Here is an 8,427-nt window from a genome sequence, read left to right on the forward strand (position 1 = left end):
AAAACTAAAGATAGAATTACCATTCAACCCAGCAGTCCCCTTCCTGGGTATATACCCAAAGAAAAACAAATCATTCTACCAAAAAGATACCTCCACTCATATGTTTATTGCAGCACTATTCACATTAGCAAAGACATGGAATCAGCCCAGGTGTCCATCAACAGTGAACTGGTAAACTGGATAAAGAAAATGTGGTACATATACACCATGAAATACTACACAGCCATAAAAAGAAAGAAATCATGTCCTTTGCAGTAACATGGATGGAGCTGAAGGCCATTATCATAAGCAAATTAAAGCAGAGGCAGAAAACCAAATACCACATGTTGTTAGTTATAAATGGGAGCTAAACGTTGGGTACACATGGACACAAAGGTGAGAACAGTGAACACTGTAGATTCCAAAAGGCAGGAGGGAAGAGGAAGCCAAGGGTTGCAAAAACTACCTATAGGGTACTATGTTCACTATTTGGGCGATGGCATTATGAGAAGCCCAAACCTCAGCATCATGCACTATATCCATGCAATAAATCTGCACATGTACATATCCCCTGAATCTAAAATTTAAAAATAGACAAATAAAGTTGTCATATTAGGGATGCATGTTTTTTTTTTGATAATAGCCTTATTGAGGAGAGATGACATATGACAAACTACACATTCCTAAGGTATACAAGTTTGGGTATATGATGCACCCATGAAATCATGACCACAATCAAGATAGGGTGCATATCTAGTACCCCCAAAAGTCTTCTCATGCTTTTTTGTCATCCCTCCCTTTCAGGCTGCACAAGCCTCCTCCTCACCTCCACTGTGTCCTTAGGCAACCACGGATCTACTTTCTATCACTATAGGTTAATTTACATTTTCTATAATTTGGCATACCTGGAATTACACAGTAAGTACTAGTTTTTGTCTGATTTCTTTCACCCAGCATAATGATTTTGAAATCCTTCCATGGTTGTAGTATATACTAATAATTCTCTTCTTTTTATTGCTCAGTAGTATTCCATTACAGGATATACCACAATTTGTTCATTCATTTACTTGTTGATGGAGTTTTAGACTGTTTACAGTGTTTGGCTATTACAAATATATTTCTTATAAATATTTATGTACAATACTTTGTGGTATGTACATCTTTAACTTTTTTTTCTTTGAGATAGAGTCTTGCTCTGTCACCCAGGCTGGAGTGCAATGGCCCAATCTCGGCTCACTGCAGCCTGCGCCTCCCGGGTTCAAGTGGTTCTCCTGCCTCAGCCTCCTGAGTAGCTGGGATTACAGGCGTGTGCCACCACGCGAGGCTGATTTTTGTGTTTTTAGTAGAGACAGGGTTTCACCATTTTGGTCAGGGTGGTCTTGAACTCCTGACATCGTGATCCACCAGCCTCGGCCTCGCAAAGTGCTGGGGTTACAGGCATGAGCCACCATGCCCGGCCACATCTTCAACTTTTACAGAAACTTCCAAACAGTTTCCAGAGCAGTTCTACCATTTTCCATTCTCATTAGCAGGGTACAGGAGTTGTAGTTCTGCCATATTCTTGCCAATACTTCATATGCTTACTTACTTTTTTTTTTTTTAGCTACTTTAATGGGTGCATAGTGGTATATGGTTGTGGTTTAATTTGCATTTTCCTAATGACTAATATTGAATATTGTTTCATATGCTTTCTTTCCACTCATATTTTTTTTAAGTATCTATTTAAATCTTTTATCCTCCATCTTTTTAAAAACTGAGTTGTTTCATTTCTTATTGCTGTATTTTGAGGGTTCTTTATGTATTCTGAAAACAAGTCGTTTTTCAAATATATGCTTTGCAAACGTTTTCTACACGTCTGTTGCTTGTCTTTTCATTGTCTTAAGGATGTCTTTCAAGGAGAAGTTTTAAATTTTGATGAGGTCCAATTTATCAATTTGTTCTTTTGTAAATCATGATTTTGGTGACATATCTAAGAAGTAATTGCCTAACCGAAGTCACAAAGGCTTTCTGCTATGGTTTTCTTCTGAAAGTTTTTTTAGTTTTTACATTTAGGTCTGTGACCCATTTTGAGTTAACATATGTGGTGTGAGCTGTGGATCAAAGTTCTGTTTTTCATCATTGCAGCACCATTTGTTTAAAACATTTTCCTTGCTCCCCTGAATTGTCTTTGTGTCTTTATTGAAAATCAAGTGTCCATATATGTTTGGGCCTCTTTCTAGACTCTCTATATTCTATTACAGTGATCTTCTTGTTTATCTTTATGGCAATATCTTACGTTCTTGATTACCGAAGCTTTTAATGAATCTTTAAATCAGGTAGTATTCATCCTTCAATTTTGGTCTTCTTTTTCAAAGTTCATTTGGATATTCCAGGTACTCTGCCTTTCCATATGAGTTGTTAGAATCAGTTTGATAATTTCTACAAAAAAAGCCTGCTTGGATTTTGATCGTGATTTGATTGAATTTATAGATCAGTTTGGGAAAAATGGACAGTTTTACAATATTACATTTTCTGATTCATAAGCATGGTACATCTTTTCATTTATTTAGGATTTTCTCAGTTTCTGTTAACACTATTTTTTAGTTTTATGTGTTTATGTCTTGCATATATTTTATCCTATTTATTCCTAGTAATTTCATACTTTTGGTGCTATTGTAAATGACGTATTAAAAAATTTCAACTTCTAATTTTTCTTTTTCTGGAAAGTTGAAATATAATTTATTTTTGTGTGTTAATTTTGTATTCTGCAACTTTTCTAAATTCATGTATTAGTTCTAGTTGCTTTATTGTACATTCCATTGTGTTTTGTGTTTTTTACAGACAATCATGTCATCTGTGAATACTGACATCTTTACTCCTTTTTTTTCCAAACTGAATGCCCTTTAGTTATTTTTCTTACCTTATTGCCCTTGTCAGAATCTCCAGTATAATGTTGAATGTAACTGGTCAGAATGGACATCCTTGCTTTGTTTCTGTTCTCAGGGAAAACATTCTGTCTTTTATCAATACTTTTGATGTTAGGTGTTTGTTTTATGTAGCTGCCTTTTATTGAGTTGAGGAAGTTTTCTTCTACTTGTAGTTTGCTGAGTTTTTATCAGGAATAATGTTGGATTTTGTCAAAGGTACTTTCTGTATCTACTGAGATGATAATATAGTTTGTTTTCAATGTTAGAACAAACTACATGAAGGTGAATTACATTAATGTTTGAGTGCTGAACCAACTGTGCATTCCTGAGATACACTCAAGTTGATCATGATGTATTATCATGATTGTAAAATGTTGAAATCATTTTGCTAAAAATTTTCTTAGAATTTTTATATCCATGATCATAAGAGTTATTCATCTGTAGTTTTCTTTTCTTACAACGTCTTTGATTTTTTGTACCAGAATAATTCTTGTGTCATGAATGGGTTGGAAACTATTTCTTCAGGTTTCACATTTCTCCAAGAGTTTGTTAGAATACTATTTATTTGTTAAATGTTTGGCAGACTTCAACAGTGAAGTCATCTTGGCTTGGAATTTTGTTTTTGGAAAAGCTTTTAACTCTTAAAAACAATTTATTTAATTGATATAGGTCTATATAGGTTGTCGATTTCTTCTTGAGTGAGCTTTGGTAGTTTGTGTCTTTCAAAGAATTTGTCCATTTCATCTAAGTTATTACATTTATTAGCAAAAAGTTGTTTATAATATTCCCTTATCTGTAGAATCTGTAGTGATTTAACTTCTCTCACTCCTGAGACTGGTAATATTGATAATTTGTTCTCTCTCTCTCTCTCTCGCTCTCTCTCTCTCTCTCATGCATACATGCGTGTGTGTGTGAGTGTGTGTGTGTGTGTGTGTGTGTGTGTGTAAAATGTCTGGCTAGAGGTTTATCAATATTTTTGGAAAATAAAAAGAACCAGATTTTGGTCTCATTGTTTTTCTCTTATTTTTCTGTTTCTATTTCATTTACTTCCACTTTCATCTTCATTATTTCTTCTTCTACTTTTGAGTTTAATTTGCTGTTCTAATTTCTCAAAATAGATGCTAAGATAATTCATTTGAGGCTTCCTTCTTCTACTCCTCCTGCTCTTTATTTTTGAAATAGGTCTTCAGTGCTATAAATTTTGTCCCAATTACTGCTTTAGAAGCATTCCTCAAAGTTTGATATGTTGTGTTTTTATTTTCATTGAATTAAAACAATTTATAATTTTTATATTAGTTTCTTCTTTGACATGGGTTATTTATGAGGATGTTATTTTATTTCTACATATTTTTAGATTTTTCCAGAGATATTTCTATTGTTTATTTTATTTTAATTTCATTGTGTTCAGAGAACATACTTTATGTGACCTGGATTCTTTCACATTTATTGAGACTTACGTTATGACCAGAGTAGAATCTGTCTTTGTAAATGTTTCATATGCACTTGAAAAAAACGTGTATTTTGCTGTTGTTGGGAGGAGTGTCCTAAAAATGTCAATTAGGTCAAGTCATTTGTTTATAATTTTCAAGTCTTCCATCCTTAATGATATTCTGTCTACTTTTTCTGTCAATTATGGCTGGCTATATTTGTAGTTGTCTACTTCTGCTTGCAGTCCTATTTCTTTTCTTTTGCTTCATATATTCTTAACCTCTGTTATCAGGTACATAAATGTTTAGGATTTTAAAAATCTTTTGCTTGGCACATAATGGACAAAGCTTTTGCATGTATCTTAGCAAGATACATGGAAAGATACGTGCAAAAAGTAACAAAATGTAACACAGCGTAATCTACTTGGATATGTCTTCATTTCACATGCTCCATAATGCACTTCTTTTTGTTTTACAAGGTAATATGGAGATGTGATCATTCCTCTTCCTACAAGTGTTAGCCTGACTAATGTTAAACTTACGTTCTGTTTCTGGTATTATGTGTCTGTGACTTTCTAGGTGTCCAACATTTAAATTCAGTGCTCAATCATCAAAATCAAAGATATTTTATATAATCAATTTCAAGGGTATTTTATATGGCAATTAAACTCTATACATGTAGTTTGAACAGTATACAGACTCCACTGAAGAGATGACAATGTCGGTAATGATGACCAAGTTTGTGCATGTGTAGGCAATGTCAATTATGCATTGATTACTATCTAAATGATACTAAGCATAAGACATATACCTTGATGTTTAAATGTGAAAAAATTTATTTTAAGTCTATGAAATATGCTTCATGCCAGATAGGAGTATTGTATTCTATATAGTGATGGGTGAATCAGCCAAGTTACTGTCCCCATAGAGCTTACATTCTAGTGTGTATAGGCCAATATGAAATAAGCACAAAACAAATGAGACAATTCTTACCCATGGTAAATACTAAGAAGGAAAGAAAGAGCAATGCAGTAGGAGGTTAAAGGGGTAAGGTGAAGGTGCTATTAACTGGGCTGTCAATGAAGGCCTTTCTGAGGATGTCATGAATGAGATGAATGACACTGAGACCTCAATAGGAAGAGGAAGCCATTGGGGATGACATTGGGGAAGAGCATTTGAAGCAGAGGGAGCAATAAGTAGAAGGGCTCTTGTTCAGGCATGAGCTTGGTGCTGGAGAAACATAAAGAAAATCAGCATGGCTGGAGTTTAGTGAGTAAGAATGGTAGCAGGTGAAGGTGGAAAAACGGGTTGTGAGGCTGTTTTTGCTTTAGTTTCTCTAAAGTTGAACCAGAAGATTAAGTATTCTTTTAGAGAAACACATTAGACACATTACTGCACATGGATGTGTTTCATTTCAACCCTGTGTGGGGACTAAAAGCAGAAGGAAATAAGCCGAGCCTCCCAGGGTGCTTAGCATCTGTACTACATGCAATTTAGCACTTGGATATATGTTTCCATGTGTTACTTGCAAATTGTATAATCTGCTTTAGCCTTGTCACTCTGAGGGGAAAGGGCCATGTTATATTGGTTCAATTAGTATGATATGGCTTCTCAAGGGATAGTTATGGCTTGGGGGAGGCAGGGGGTAGAAGAGGGTGGCTGCAAAATCAGCATGTTTCCTGGCAATTATATTAACCGGTTAGCACTTAAAAGGAGCATAATTGGAACATCTTTCTGGAGGGCAATCTTGAAATACATATCAACCAATCTAAGTTTTTTTTAATGCTTTTATTTTGAAAAGTATGTGAAAGAAATGATCAGGGCAAAGATGCTTCAACAGGGATGTTCATTGAACTGCTTTTTTTGTAATAGCAAAAAAATTGTCAACAAGTTAATGTTGGAAAACAGAGTTACTATAAAATATTATTTAGTATTAAATTTGTGATGTAGATTTATGCTTTTTGACATAAATGATGTCTAAAATATTTTAAATGTCAAATATGGGCAGAAGCAGAGTATAATTCCACCTTTGAGAAACAATAAGTTTGTTTATGTGAGAAAAGAAAAAGAAAAAATATCTGGCCATCTACAAATATCAAAACTGCAGTTGTTTCTTTGTAGTGGGGTTATACATAGGCTTCTTTTTATCTTTACAGATGTTTATATTGTCTGAGCATTTTACAATGAATATACATTTTATATATAAGATGATTAGAAAAAAAGCCTATTTCTATGTTGAAAAAATAACAACAAGGCAAGCTGTTTGTTGAGCAGGAGTTGAGTTAAAGAGTAAAACAATTTATGAGGTAATGCCAAGAACACACTTGGGGCACATTCAGAAGAAAGTGGTTCAGGCATTACACCTGACACATAATAGAAAACAAATGGTGAGTGGTTTTTATGGGTGGAACTGTGTCCCCCACAAAATCCATATGTTGAAGTCCCAACCCATAGTATCTCAGAATGTAACCATAGTTGGAAATATTGGATGCTGAGTGCAGATCGCGTGCAGCTCGCTAGTGGTGTAGGCTGAGAGGTCTAGAAGGGCTCGACTGGATACAGGATGACTTTGGCTAGAGATATACTACCTCCGTCCTTGGAAGAGGAAAAGAAAAAAATAAAAAGAAATGGCTGGTGCAAAGTCCACATTCTTACTACAGGCATGTAAAATGTCCAGGTTGCTACAAGATTACCACGGTTTTCAGCCATGCTCAGAGAGTGGTTCTTTGTGTAGGTTGTTTAACAGTGTTGTGCCAGCCTACAGGAGGAAAGGCCTGCCTCGCAGAAGGGTATTCATTTAGAAGAAAGCAACACTAATGATCCACACAGCTTCCTGAATTAGTGTTATCTTATAGAAAGCCTTATCATAAGTTCCATAATTTGAATTAATCTACCAAGATAATGTAATTACATTTGGTTTTGTAAGGTATACAACAGTGATCTCCTGTTTTGATGTCAGGCTTTCAATAAAGTTTTGGTTATGGGCAAAAAGAAAAAAAGAAATATCATCTTTACAGAGGCAATTAAGTTAAAATGAGGCAGGTAGGGTGGGTCCTGCTTCTAGTATGGATGTACACAAAAGGAGGAAAGTCCGTGTGAGGACACAGTGAGAAGGGAGCCATCTGCAAGCCAAGCAGAGAGGCTTCAGGAGAATCCAAACCTACTGACACCTGGATCTTGGACTTGTAGCCTTCAGAACTGTAAGACAGTGAATTTCTGTTGTTTAAGCCACGCAGTTCATGGTATTCTGTATGGCAGCTTTAAGAGACTCATATAGTGGTCAAAAAATGATGGCTGCTTTTATTAAGAAGAGTTATTCAACACTAGGCATTGAACTAAGGACTTTACATACATTATCTTATTTCTTCATCACATAATCTTATGAATTAGATTCTATGATTCATGCATATTTTGCAAAAAAAGTAACTAAGGCTTAAGGGTCTTAACTAATTCATTGCATAGCTAGCAGTGTGGCAGAGCTAGGTTTTGAATGTTGGTTGTCTGATGCTGTAACTGCTGTCCTTAGGCGCTGCACTAATATTAGTATGACTTTGTGACAGTGCACAAAGTTAGGATCCAAGAAAGTTAACATGGCAACACCAATAAAATGGTACATTATTTCACTGTAGGTAATAAATGTATACAATATTTATATCTTTTTTTGTTGAATTGAAAAACCCTTCCTCTTTATTACAAGGTAAAGAGATTTCATGATATTTTGTTTGTTTGGTTTTGAACCACTAGGGGTATAATCCCATATAACTCAGTGGGAAGAGTAGTTGAGTACTAGAACTGGGACCCGGTCTCTTGGAAACTAGAGACAAAGAACAAATAAAGGAAGCTGTCATTTGGAATTTGAAACCCTTAAATATTCAGTGCCCCGTGACAGTTTGCTTGGCTGTTAACTTGGAGATGCTCTGTCATAAACTCTTCAAGTCAGTCTTCCAAGGAAGGTCTTACCATCAGTGAATAAACTTAGGTTCTGAGAGATGAAGCAGCTTTTCTGAACTCACAGGTCTGGTCAGTGTTCTTTATCTCCAAAGTCAGACTGGGGGTGCGGACATACATCTTCTTGCTCCCTGGCCATGCGTGAAGAGGACGGCCATGCTTATCTA

General features: G+C 35.3%; 1 pseudogene; it reads left to right on the forward strand.

The window, feature by feature from the left end:
- The first annotated feature begins 6,875 nt into the window (after positions 1 to 6,875).
- Positions 6,876 to 7,129, forward strand: LOC129015269 (small ribosomal subunit protein eS27-like; annotated as a pseudogene).
- The last annotated feature ends 1,298 nt before the right edge of the window (positions 7,130 to 8,427 follow it).

Source organism: Pongo pygmaeus, chromosome 18, assembly GCF_028885625.2.
Source record: "Pongo pygmaeus isolate AG05252 chromosome 18, NHGRI_mPonPyg2-v2.0_pri, whole genome shotgun sequence".
In the NCBI taxonomy this organism is placed as follows: domain Eukaryota; kingdom Metazoa; phylum Chordata; class Mammalia; order Primates; family Hominidae; genus Pongo; species Pongo pygmaeus.